Source organism: Pristiophorus japonicus, chromosome 15, assembly GCF_044704955.1.
Source record: "Pristiophorus japonicus isolate sPriJap1 chromosome 15, sPriJap1.hap1, whole genome shotgun sequence".
Classification (NCBI taxonomy): Eukaryota; Metazoa; Chordata; class Chondrichthyes; family Pristiophoridae; genus Pristiophorus; species Pristiophorus japonicus.
This window is the reverse complement of record NC_091991.1, coordinates 182,324,360-182,338,345: the sequence shown is the minus strand read 5'-3', so window position 1 is coordinate 182,338,345 and position 13,986 is coordinate 182,324,360.

Below are 13,986 nucleotides of genomic sequence, written 5' to 3'. Positions count from 1 at the left end.
CTGGCGCACAAGTGACTCTAAATCTGAGTCGATGCCAGGCCACCACACATGGGATCTGGCTGTGGCTTTCATCATTACAATGCCTGGGTGGCTGCTGTGCAGCTCACAAATGAACATATCTCTGCCTTTCTTGGGAAAGACCACGTGATTGTCCCACAACAGATAGTCTGCCTGCAAGGACATTTCGTCTTTGCGTCTGTGGAACGGTTTAATCGCCTCCTGCATCTCTGTTGGGACGCTGGACCAGCTCCCATGGAGGACACAGTTTTTATCAAGGACAGTAAAGGTTCCTGGCTGGTCCAGGTCCTGATCTGGCGGCCATAACGGGGGACTTTTCATTTTCGAATGCATCCATTACCATGAGCAAGTCCGCAGGCTGTGTCATTTCCACCCCTGTGGTGGGCAATGGCAGCCGACTGAGAGCATCAGCGCAGTTCTCTGTGCCCGGTCTGTGGCGGATTACATAGTTGTATGCCGACAGCGTGAGCGCCCATCTTTGGATGCGGGCAGAGGCATAGGTGTTAATCGCTTGCTCTCAGAGAACAGCGATATGAGCGGCTTGTAGTCAGTTTCAAGCTCAAACTTGAGGCCAAATAAATACTGGTGCATTTCTTTTACCCCGTAGACGCATGCTAGAGCCTCTTTTCCAATCATGCTGTAGGCCCTTTCGGCCTTGGACAAACTCCTGGACGCATAAGCGACCAGTTGCAAAATTCCCGATTCGTTAGTCTGTTGTAACACACACCCGACCCCGTATGACGACGCATCGCAAGCTAGCACTAATCGTTTACATGGGTTATACAGGACAAGCAGTTTGTTTGAACACAACAGATTTCTGGCTTTCTTAAAATCAGTCTCTTGTGAATTCCCACATACCCAGTTGTCTCCCTTGCGCAGTAGCACATGTCGGGGTTCTAGCCGGGTGCTTAACCCAGGTAGGAAATGACCCAAATAGTTAAGGAGTCCCAGGAACGACCGCAGCTCCGTCACGTTCTGTGGTCTCGGCGTGTTCTGAATGGCCTCCGTCTTGGCGTCGATGGGTCTGATGCCGTCTGCCGCGATTCTTCTTCCCAAGAACTCAACCTCTGGTGCCAGGAAAACACACTTTGAGCGTTTCAACCTGAGTCCTGAGTGATCCAACCGACTAAGAACCTCTTCCAGATTCTTCAAGTGTTCGATGGTGTCCCGACCTGTAACCAGTATGTCGTCCTGGAAAACCACGGTGCGAGGAACTGACTTTAGCAGGCTCTCCATGTTCCGTTGGAAGATTGCCGTGGCCGACCGAATCCCGAACAGACATCTGTTGTAGATGAACAGATCTTTGTGCATGTTGATGCAGGTGAGGCCTTTCAAAGACTCCTCCAGCTCTTGCGTCATGTAGGCCGAGGTCAGGTCCAGCTTGGTGAACGTCTTCCCTCCAGCCAGGGTCACAAATAGGTTGTCTGCCTTGGGTAGCGGGTACTAGTCCTGCAGCGAAAAACGGTTAATCGTTACTTTATAGTCCCCACAAATTCTGACCGTGCCCACCTCTTTAAGCACCGGGACAATCGGACTGGCCCACTCGTTGAATTCCACCGGCGTGATGATGCCTTCTCACTGAGCCTTGTGGTGAATGGGTCACGTACTGGGAACCAAATAGATCTGCACTTTCGCCCCCGAGAAGCTTCCGATGCCTGGCTCGAACAGCGATGGGAACTTGCTCAGAACCTGGGTACATGAGGTGTCGTCGACAGACGAGAGCGCTCGGATGTCGTCCCAGTTCCAGCGGATTTTTCCCAGCCAGCTTCTGCCAAACAATGTGGGGCCATCCCCTAGCACAATCCACAGCGGGAGTTCGGGTACTGCTCCGTCATAGGAGACTTTGACTTCTGCACTGCCAATTACAGGCATTAGTTCCTTGGTGTAAGTCTTTAGTTTGCTGTGAATGGGGCTGAGCTTGGGCCTGTGTGACAAGTTGCCCCACAGCCTGTCGAAGGCCTTTTTGCTCATTATGGACTGACTCGCACCCGTGTCCAATTCCATAGATACTGGAGTTCTGTTAAGTTCAACTTTCAACATTATTGGTGGACATTTCGTGGTGAATGTGTGAACCCCGTACACTTCTGCCTCCTCGGTTCGAGTCTCCAATTCAGCCTGATCCACAGTGGATCAATCTTCCTTTGCAACGTGGTAGTTTGCAGGGTTTGCAGCTCGCCTGCACATTCGCTGGAGGTATCCCATTGTTCTGCAGCCTTTGCACACATAGTGCTTGAAGCGGCATTGATGGGCTCTATGATTACCTCCATAACGCCAACAAGGTGTTAACTGTCTCGCATTAACGATTGCTGGCGGACTCTGGGTCATCTGAGGTCATGCAGCAGCCGGCGTGTACGTTCTGCCGTGTATATTCCTGCCTGAAAACGACGTTACTTTTGCACAGCACTGGCCAAAACCTCTTTACTCTGCAAAATCTGTTTGGTGTTATCGCTGGTGGACATAAATGCCTGAGCTATCGTTATGGCTTTGCTTAGACTCGGAGTTTCTACAGTCAACAGTTTGCGAAGGATTACCTCATGGCCAATGCCCAGTACAAAAAAGTCTCTCAGCATTTGTTATATATGTAAACTTGTTTCTACTCTGTAGAGCCACCAGAGGGCTCATCCCCTGGAGTCCCAAGGGATTCCACAATCCCTTGGGAGCACAGATATTTAAGGAGGCCTTATAGGTTGGAGAGGCACTCTGGAGACCTGCAATAAAAGACTAAGGTCACACTTTACTTTGAGCTCACAGTGTTCAGTCTGACTCTTTCTCCATACACAACAACTGGCGATGAGATACCCATAACGAACCCAAAGATGCAGAGAACAGTGGGCATCTTGGAGAAATTCTCAGAGGGAGATGATTGGGAAACCTTCGTGGAACGACTCAACCAATACTTCGTAGCCCAAGAGCTGGATGGAGAAGAGAACATTGCCAAATGAAGGACGATTCTCCTCACCATCTATGGGGCACCAACGTATGGCCTCATGAAAAATCTGCTCAATCCAGCGAAACCCACGGAGAAATCATGATTTGTGTACACTGGTCCGAGAGCATTGGAGCCAGAAGGAAAGTGTTCTGATGGCGAGGTACCGGTTCTACACCTACAAAAGGTCTGAAGGCCAGGAAGTGGCGAGTTATGTTGCTGAGCTAAAACGCCTTGCAGGACATTGCGAATTTGAAGGACATTTGGAGCACATGCTCAGAGACTTTTTCGTACTTGGCATTGGCCACGAAACCATACTTCGCAAACTTTTGACTGTAGAGACCCCAACCTTGAGTAAGGCCATAGCGATAGCCCAGGTGTTCATTGCCACCAGTGACAATACTAAGCAAATCTCTCAGCACACAAGTGCTGCTACAAGTACTGTGAACAAAGTGATGTTGTTTTCGAATCGTAACGTACAGGGCAGGTCACACATACCTGCAGCTACACGCCCGCAGATGTCTCAGAGTCCACCATCAAGGGTGATGAATGCAAGGCCATTCACACCTTGTTGGCACTGCGGGGGTGATCATCATTTCCATTCATGCCACTTCAAAGGGGACATTTGCAAGGACTGCGGAACAATGGGACACCTCCAAAGTATGTGCAGGTGAGCTGCAAATCCTGTTAATCCTGCAAACCACCATGTTGCAGAGGAGGACAGATCCACGGAGGATCACGACGAAACAGAGCCTCGGATTGAGGAGGCAGAGGTATATGGGGTGCACACATTCGCCACAAAGTGTCCCCCGATAATGCTGAATGTTGAACTAAATAGACTCCCGGTGTCAATGGAGCTGGACACGGGCGCGAGCCAGTCCATCATGGGCAAAAAGACTTTCGAAAGATTGTGGTGCAACAAGGCCTCAAGGTCAGTCTTAACTCCAGTTCGTACGAAACTAAGAACTTACACAAAAGAACTGATTCCTGTAATCGGCAGTGCTACCGTAAAGGTCTCCTACGATGGAGCAGTGCACAAGCTACCACTCTGGGTGGTACCGGGCGATGGTCCCACGCTGCTCGGCAGGAGCTGGCTGGGAAAGATATGCTGGAACCGGGACGACTTCCGAGCGCTATCGCCCACTGACGATACTTCGTGTGCCCAGGTCTTAAACAAGTTCCCTTCGCTGTTTGAACCAGGCATCGGGAAATTCCAAGGAGCAAAAGTGCAAATCCACCTAATTCCGGGGGCACAACGCATCCATCTCACAAGGCGAGAGCAGTACTGTACATGATGAGAGAAATGGTAGAGATCGAACTAGACCAGCTGCAACGAGAGGACGTCATTTCACCGATCGACTTCAATGAGTGGGCCAGTCCTATTGTCCCAGTCCTCAAGGGAAATGGCACCGTCAGAATATGTGACGATTACAAAGTAACTATCAATCGTTTCTCCCTGCAAGACCAATACCCACTACCAAAGGCCGATGACCTCTTTGCAACGCTGGCGGGAGGAAAGACATTCACGAAGCTGGATTTGACTTCATACTACATGACGCAGGAACTGGAGGAATCATCAAAGGGCCTCACCTTCATCAACACGCATCATTTATAACAGATGCCTGTTTGGAATTCGATCAGCGGCGGCGATATTCCAGAGGGACGTGGAAAGCTTACTGAAGTCGCTCCCGCGCACTGTGGTCTACCAGGACGACATCTTGGTCACAGGTCGGGACACAGTCGAGCATCTGCAGAACCTGGAGGAGGTTCTTAGTCGACTCAACCGCGTGGGGCTCAGGTTAAAACCCTCGAAGTGCGTTTTCCTGGCGCCTGAAGTGGAGTTCTTGGGGAGGAGAATCGCGGCGGACGGCATCAGGCCCACCAACGCGAAGACGGAGGCAATCGAGAACGCACCGAGGCCACAGAACGTGACGGAGCTGCGGTCGTTTCTGGGACTCCTGAATTACTTTGGTAACTTCTTACCGGGTCTCAGCACACTGCTAGAACCACTGCATGTCTTACTGCGTAAAGGAGATGAATGGGTTTGGGGCAAAAGCCAAGAAAATGACTTTGTAAAAGCTAGAAAATTGTTATGGTCAAACAAATTGCTTGTGTTGTATGATCCATGTAAGCGTTTGGAAACTGACCATAAGCCACTCATATCCCTGTTTTCCGAGAGTAAAGGCATAAATACCAATGCATCGGCCCGCATCCAGAGATGGGCGCTCATGTTGTCCGTATACAACTACGCCATCTGCCACTTGCCAAGTACAATAAACTGCACCGATGCTCTCAGTAGGCTGCCATTGCCCACAACAGGGGTGTAAATGGCACAGCCCACAGATCTAGCCATGGTTATGGAAGCATTAGAGAGTGAGCAATCACCCGTCACTGCCCGGCAGATTAGAACCTGGACAAGCCAGGACCCCTTCTTGTCCCTAGTCAAAAGCTGTGTGCTTCACGGGAGCTGGTCCAGTGTCCCAGTGGAAATGCAGGAAGAGATAAAGCCGTTCCAGCGGCACAAAGATGAAATGTCTATACAGACAGACTGCCTTCTGTGGGGGCAATCGAGTAGTGGTCCCCAAGAAGGGCAGAGACACCTTCATCAGTGACCTCCACAGTACCCACCAAGGCATCGTAATGATGAAAGCGATAGCCAGATCCCACGTGTGGTGGCCCGGTATCGATGCAGACTTAGAGTCCTGCGTTCACAGATGTAATACATGCTCGCAGTTAAGCAATGTACCCAGGGAGGCATTGCTAAGTTTATGGTCCTGGCCCTCCAAACCGTGGTCTAGGGTACACGTCGACTATGCAGGCCCGTTCTTGGGTAAAATGTTCCTTGTGGTTGTAGACGCGTACTCCAAGTGGATTGAATATGAGATAATGTCGGCTAGCACGTCCGCTGCCACTACTGAAAGCCTGCGGGCTATGTTTGCCACACACGGCTTACCCGATGGTCTGGTGAGCGACAATGGGCCATGTTTTACCAGTGCTGAGTTCAAAGAATTCATGACCCATAACGGGATCAAACATTTCACATCTGTTCCGTTTAAACCAGCGTCCAATGGTCAGGCAGAGAGAGCAGTGCAAACCATCAAGCAAGGCTTGAAGAGGGTAACTGAAGGCTCACTGCAGACTTGCCTATCCCGAGTCCTGCTTAGCTACCGCACGAGACCCCACTCACTCACTGGGATCCCACCTGCTGAACTGCTCATGAAAAGAGCACTTAAGACAAGGCTCTCGTTAGTCCACCCTGATCTACATGAACAGTAGAGAGCAGGCGGCTTCAACAAAGTGTATACCATGATAGCGCAAATGTGTCACGCGAGATTGAAATCAATGATCCTGTATTTGTATTAAATTATGGACAAGGTCCCAAGTGGCTTCCCGGCACTGTCGTGGCCAAAGAGGGGAGCAGGGTGTTTCAGGTCAAACTTTCAAATGGACTCATTCACCGGAAACACTTGGACCAAATCAAACTCAGATTCACGGACTAACCTGAGCAACCCACCTTGGACCCTACCTTTTTTGATCCCCCAACACACACACCAGTGGCAACCGGCACCACGGTTGACCACGAAGCAGAACCCATCATCCACAGCAGCCCTGCAGGACCCAACACACCAGGCAGCCCAGCAAGGCCAGCTGCACAGCAGCCCAGCGAGGGCCCAACAAATGATTCAACAACACCAGCTTTCACACCGAGACGATCAACCAGGGCAAGAAGGGCCCCAGATCGACTCACCTTGTAAATAGTTACACTATTGACTTTGCAGGGGGGGGGGTGTTGTTATATATGTAAACTTGTATATACTCTGTACAGCCACCAGAGGCCATATCCCCTGGAGTCCCACAGGATCCCATAATCCCTTGGAAGCACAGGTATTTAAGGAGGCCTCACAGGTTAGAGAGGCACTCTGGGGACCTGCAATAAAAGACTAGGGTCACACTTTACTTTGAGCTCACAGTGTTCAGTCTGACTCTTTCTCCACACCTAACAGCATTTGTTCTAGGAATCCCTCAAATTCGCAATGTCCTGCGAGGCACCTTAGTTCGGCGACATAGCTCGCCACTTCCTGGCCCTCTGATCATTGACACGTGTAGAACTGATATTTCGCCATCAAAACGCTTTCCTTAGGATTTAGGTGCTCCAGGACCAGCGTACACAATTCTTCATAGGATTTAGTTGTTGGTTTTACCAGAGCTAGGAGATTCTTCATGAGGCCATAGGTTGCTGCCCCACAGACGGTAAGGAGGATCGCCCTTCATTTGGCAGCGTTCTCGTCCCCTTCCAGCTCATTGGCCACGAAGTATTGGTCGTGTCTCTCCACGAAGGCCTCCCAATCATCCCCTTCTGAGAACTTCTCCAGGATACCAACTGTTCTTTGCATTTTCGCGCGGTCCTTCGTTACCTCGTCGCCAATTGTTACGCTCATAATAAAGGATGAAACTGAGTACTGTGCACAATGAGCAAGTGTGACCTTAGCTCCTTTAATGAGACTCCAGACTGCAGGAACCTTGTGGGTGGCCTGCTTATATACCCTGCTCCCAAGGGATCCCTTGGGACTCCAACAGGCAGGCCCTCTGGTGGTGGTGTAATACAGGTTGCAAGCGGTTAAATACATTACAACGGTGATGGTTACAGCTACCCGCCAAGCAGAGGCAAATGCAGCACGGCATTCCTGGACTCTGTCCGTGACCCAATCCGCTCTCCGTCTGCCCGATCAAACCCCCTTCTAACGTTAAACACACCTCAGCCTCCTTGCCTCTAATTGCAAAGTCGGAAAGCCATTTTATCACTGAAATTACTTGCTCCGTGTCACTGTGTTGTGACAGTTTGAGTGATTATATTTTTCCGATTTACTTCTTTCAAAATAATAATCCTTTCTTTGATAGAAAATCTCTTTAATCTTTCAGCAGCGAGTTTTAGATGGATCATGGTTGCTTCCCAGTTTAATACATCTAAGGCCAGTCTCCAGCACTAAATAATCTTATTCCAACTTCACATCAGCTTTGTATTCAAGACAGAACTTGCGTTTGTATCTGGTTTACACCAGCTCTGGATGTCCCAAAACACTTGTAAAATATTGTGATGTAGGAACCACGGCAGCTAATTTGTGCATAGCAAGGTCCCACAAATAACAATAATCTGCTTTAGTGATACTGGTTGAGGGATAAATATTGCACAGAGGATATTTCCCACTCCAGAGACTTGAGCCCATAATCGAGGCTGACACTCCAGTGTAGTACTGAGGGAGTGCTGCACTGTCGGAGGGGCAGTACTGAGGGAGTGCCGCACTGTCGGAGGGGCAGTACTGAGGGAGCGCCGCACTGTCGGAGGGGTAGTATTGAGGGAGCGCCGTACTGTCGGAGGGGCAGTACTGAGGGAGCGCTGTACTGTCGGAGGGGCAGTACTGAGGGAGCGCCGCACTGTCGGAGAGGCAGTACTGAGGGAGTGCTGCACTGTCGGAGGGGCAGTACTGAGGGAACGCTTCATTGATTGTAAAGCGCTTTGGGATGTCCTGAGGTGGTGAAAGGCGCTATAGAAATGTAAGTCTGTCTTTTGTTGCGTGACAGGGATTGGGACCACTGGCTGCCTTCCCCTCCCTTGTACCGGGGGCAGTGTGGTGAGCTGTCACTCTGGGAAGGTCGAGCTGAGTTGAAGCCGGAGGGATTGAGGGTGGTGGTGAGTCAGTATTGCTGTGTGCGAGGGGCTGAGACAATTGAGGAGCTCGCAGGCTGCTCCGCACAGTGAAGGAAGCCAAGTGCAGCATCAGCAGTAACAGTTTACAGTGTGTGACACAGTTTGTGTAACATTAATGAGAGTTCAGCTTTTTACAGCTTGTCATCTGGCACTGGATATCACGGCCTGTGATAAACAGCACATTCACTCTGATATCCTCAGTCTTTCCCAAGATGGTTTTAGGGAGCAGGCGCCGATTGTACAGGGGGCGCTGTCAGCTCGTCCTCTGGGAGAACTGTGGGGGAAATCCACGATTCAATCGGCAAATGATCGTAAAACTCGGACAGCACACAGAGACAATCTTCAATCTTATAATATTACACCTTGTTGCTCATCAGCCCCCATATCATTAATTCACTAATCGGCACAGAGCTTCACTCCATTGCAACCTCATCCTACCCTACACCCTATCAACACACACCCTCCTTCCCTCCCGCCCTCCCTCTCTCCCCCTCTTCTTCCCTCCCTCTCTCCCTCTCTCCCGCCCTTCCTCTCTCCCTCTCTTCCTCCCTCACTCCCGCCCTCCCTACCTCCCTCTCTCCCTCCCCTCCATCCCTCTCTCCCTCCTTTTCTCTTTCCATTCTCCCCCTCGTCCTCTCTCCATTCTTTCATCCCTCCCTCTCTCCCTTCCTCCCTCCATCCCTCCCTCGCTCCCTCCCTCTCTCCATTTCTCCCTCCCTCCCCATCCATCTCTCTCTCTCCCTCCCTCCCTCTGTCTCTCCCTTCCTATTTCTCTCCCTCCCTCTCTCCCACTCCAGAGAACGGGAGACATGGTAGTTTGAGAGTTTAAAATCAATTAAAATAAATAAATATGGAAATAAAAAGCGGGTATCAGTTAAAATCACCATAAAACTACCAGATAGACCATAAAACCCAATGGTTCACCAATATCCTTTAGGGAAGGGAATCTGCTGTCCTTACCCGGTCTGGCCAGTATGTCACTCCAGACCCATAGCAATGTGGTTGAGCCTTAACTGCCCTCTGAACTGCCCAGCGAGACACTCCATTGGGGATGGGCAATGAATGCCGGCCTTGCCAGCGACGACCACATCCCGAGAATGAATTTAGCTGGTTGTGCCGGGTGGGGATTTCCGGCAGTGCGGGGGGAGTGAGTTGCTGCGTCACTGGACAACACGTGACTCCTGGTACCAGGCACTCTGACAAGCTGCCATGTGATCATGTGCAAAATAAATTCACGGATTATTATCATTACATTTTTAATAGTGTCGATTTAGGAGATTTAAATTACTGCAAGCAAAGAGATCATGTTTAATGTCTACATACACACGCCGTTTTACTAATCAAATATTTTGAAGTGCTCCCTTCAATTGTGGGGTCCATTCCCCAGTCTGTGCTCATGAGATGCAGCCCTGGCAGATATTGCAAACTAAGTAAAGCACCCTGGAGATATTCTATAGGGCGCCTTTAACCCAATACAGAAGTCACTGATCTAATCTGATAGTGAGCTTAATAACTCAATAACAAAATGGAGTCACATCCTCAGAGTGTAAAGGAAACTCGTTCCAGTTATACAACCCAGAGTAAAGCTCCCTCTACACTGTCCCATCAAACACTCCCAGGGCAGGTACAGGGGGTTAGATACAGAGTAAAGCTCCCTCTACACTGTCCCATCAAACACTCCCAGGGCAGGTACAGAGGGTTAGACACAGAATAAAGCTCTCTCTACACTGTCCCATCAAACACTCCCAGGGCAGGTACAACACGGGGTTAGATACAGAGTAAAGCTCCCTCTACACTGTCCCATCAAACACTCCCAGGGCAGGTACAGGGGGTTAGATACAGAGTAAAGCTCCCACTACACTGTCCCATCAAACACTCCCAGGGCAGGTACAGGGGGTTAGATACCGAGTAAAGCTCCCCCTACACTGTCCCATCAAACACTCCTCGGGCCGGTACAGCACGGGGTTAGATACAGAGTAATGCTCCCTCTACACTGTCCCATCAAACACTCCCAGGGCAGGTACAGCACGGGTTAGATACAGAGTAAAGCTCCCTCTACACTGTCCCATCAAACACTCCCAGGGCAGGTACAGGGGATTAGATACAGAGTAAAGCTCCCTCTACACTGTCCCATCAAACACTCCCAGGGCAGGTACAGGGGGTTAGATACAGAGTAAAGCTCCCTCTACATTGCCCCATCAAACACTCCCAGGGCAGGTACAGGGGGTTAGATACAGAGTAAAGCTCCCCCTACACTGTCCCATCAAACACTCCTCGGGCCGGTACAGCATGGGGTTAGATACAGAGTAAAGCTCTCTCTACACTGTCCCATCAAACACTCCCAGGGCAGGTACAGGGTGTTAGATACAGAGTAAAGCTCCCCCTACACTGTCCCATCAAACACTCCTCGGGCCGGTACAGCATGGGGTTAGATACAGAGTAAAGCTCTCTCTACACTGTCCCATCAAACACTCCCAGGGCAGGTACAGGGGGTTATATACAGAGTAAAGCTCCCTCTACACTGTCCCATCAAACACTCCCAGGGCAGGTACAGGGGATTAGATACAGAGTAAAGCTCCCTCGACACTGTCCCATCAAACAATCTAATTATACACATAGCCCTAATGATATTGCGGTCTCTGCGTTTCCTGCTGTAAGCTGTCTCCTTGCTATTTCTTCGTGACTCAGCCGCAGTTTGAGTCGCGTTTCCACCCTTGTTGGAGTAAGGACACGATTCAGTCCTTTATCACCTGTGCCCCCTGGACGATGGTCTGCAGGAATGGGACTTCAGCCTTTCTGGGACAGTTTCCTGCCACTGAACTTGGTCAGTTGGGTCGTCCCTTCTCGATCCGTGCTGGCTCTCCCACCTCACGCGGAATAATAGGTTGCAGTATTTCACCGCGTGGGGGCACCATCAGTTGCCCCAGGCAGAGGCAGTGCCATCAGCTGGTTATTGAAGGGGAGACGGCGGGCATCCAGCGACAACAGGACTGAGCTGCAACCCTTTCATTGGCTTCGACCCTGGACACCAGGAACACCTTTGCTGTTCCCTGCACCGCTGCTATGGGCTTCAGTCACAGACATCCGGCTCCTGTACCCACAGGGCTGAGATCAGGGCAAGTAACCTCCTGCCACTTAACCCCAGGCATCACACCCCTGACGCAAAATATTGCAACTGTTTGCTTCTGTCAGAGGCTTGACATTAAGAAAGATTATCAGTCCAATGGCTGCATCAGTTGGCAGACCCCAGTAATGCATAAATAAAGTCCTGTTTTTATTCAAAGGGACCTGGAATTTCTATTTAATGGTGGTAAAGGACCCTGTGCAGGCAACCCCTGCCCTGTTAAGTCCCACAGCACAGTGTGTTTAATTATGGGAGACGGTTTTCGCGCTTGAGAGGAGGCAGAGGGGGAGGGAGGAGAATCTGGTCTCCGGAATCTATCAGAGAGATCGAATCAAATTGGGCTTGTGTCAATCGGGAAAGAAGAGGCTGAGAGATGAGATCATTTGACATTATGAAGGGACACGACTGACTCGATTAGGTATATTGTTCACTGGGGAGAAAGGTTCACATTCCCGGGGACACAATTTAATATTTGGCTAGGAGTAAGATGGGAAATCAGGGGCAACTTTTTCACCCAACGCGTTGAGGAATAATTTACAGGAAGAGGAAAGTATGAATGGCTGAGAGCCTATTAGATGGGCTTCCAAAGAGAGAAGGTATAAAGGGATATGGGGAGGGGGGGGAGTACGTGGGTTATGGGAATTGGGGAGAGGGTGGGTAGGTGAGGTTGAGGGATATGGGGATTGGAGTGGAGGAAGAGCATCTGGGAGGGCGCTGAGCACCTCGAGTCCCATCGCCGAGAGCATGCAGAAACCAAGCGCAGGCAGCGGAAGGAGCGTGCGGCAAACCAGTCCCACCCTCCCCTTCCCTCAACCACTGTCTGTCCCACCTGTGACAGAGACTGTAATTCTCATATTGGACTGTTCAGTCACCTGAGAACTCACGTTTAGAGTGGAAGCAAGTCTTCCTCGATTCCGAGGGGCTGCCGATGATGATGAGGTGGGATTGAGGGATATGGGGAGAGGGTGGTAGGTGGGGTTGGGGATATGGGGAGGGGGTAGGTGCCAATATAAAAAACAGTGACTGCATTCAAAAGTGTTGAATTGACTGAAGAGCTTAGAGGATGTTCTGAGGTTGCAAAAGGTGCCATTTAACTCCTTTGTCTGGTCGTCTGTTGGTTCTGGGGCTGACTGTGCTCCATATCCGTGTACAGCGGGGGTGGGGGCGGGAAGGGTGGGAGGGGTAGGGGGGGTTGTGGGGGGCCCAGTGAGGGGGTGTTTGGGGGGGGGGGTATCCAGTATGGTGGTAGGGTGGGAGGTGGGTGGGGGAGGCCCAGTCTGGGGGTGGGGGGGCCCAGTATGGGTGTGGGGGGGGCCCAGTATGGGGGTGGGGGGGGGCCCAGTATGGGGGTGGGGGGCCCAGTATGGGGGTGGGGGGGCCCAGTATGGGTGTGGGGGGGGCCCAGTATGAGGGTGGGGGGGGCCCAGTATGGTGGTAGGGTGGGAGGTGGGTGGGGGAGGCCCAGTATGGGTGTGGGGGGGGCCCAGTATGGGTGTGGGGGGGTCCCAGTATGAGGGTGGGGGGGGGCCCAGTATGGGGGTGGGGGGGGCCCAGTATGGGGTGGGGGGGCCCAGAATGGGGGTGGGGGGCCCAGTATGGGGGTGGGGGGCCCAGTATGGGGGTGGTGGGGGCCCCAGTATGGGTGTGGGGGGGGCCAAGTATGGGGGTGGGGGGGGCCCAGTATGGGGGTGGGGGGGGCCCAGTATGAGGGTGGGGGGGGCCCAGTATGGGGGTTGGGGGGGGCCCAGTATGGCGGTGGGGGGGCCCAGTATGGGTGTGGGGGGGGCCCAATATGGGGTGGGGGGGCCCAGTATGGGGGTGGGGGGGGGGCCCAGTATGAGGGTGGGGGGGGCCCAGTATGGGGGTGGGGGGGGCCCAGTATGGGTGTGAGGAGGGCCCAATATGGGGTGGGGGGGCCCAGTATGGGGGTGGGGGGGGGGCCCAGTATGGGGGTGGGGGGCCCAGTATGGGTGTGGGGGGGGCCCAGTATGGGGGTGGGGGGCCCAGTATGGGGGTGGGGGGACCCAGTATGGGTGTGGGGGGGCCCAGTATGAGGGTGGGGGGGCCCAGTATGGTGGTAGGGTGGGAGGTGGGTGGGGGAGGCCCAGTATGGGTGTGGGGGGGGCCCAGTATGGGTGTGGGGGGGGGCCCAGTATGAGGGTGGGGGGGGCCCAGTATGGGGGTGGGGGGGGCCCAGTATGGGGTGGGGGG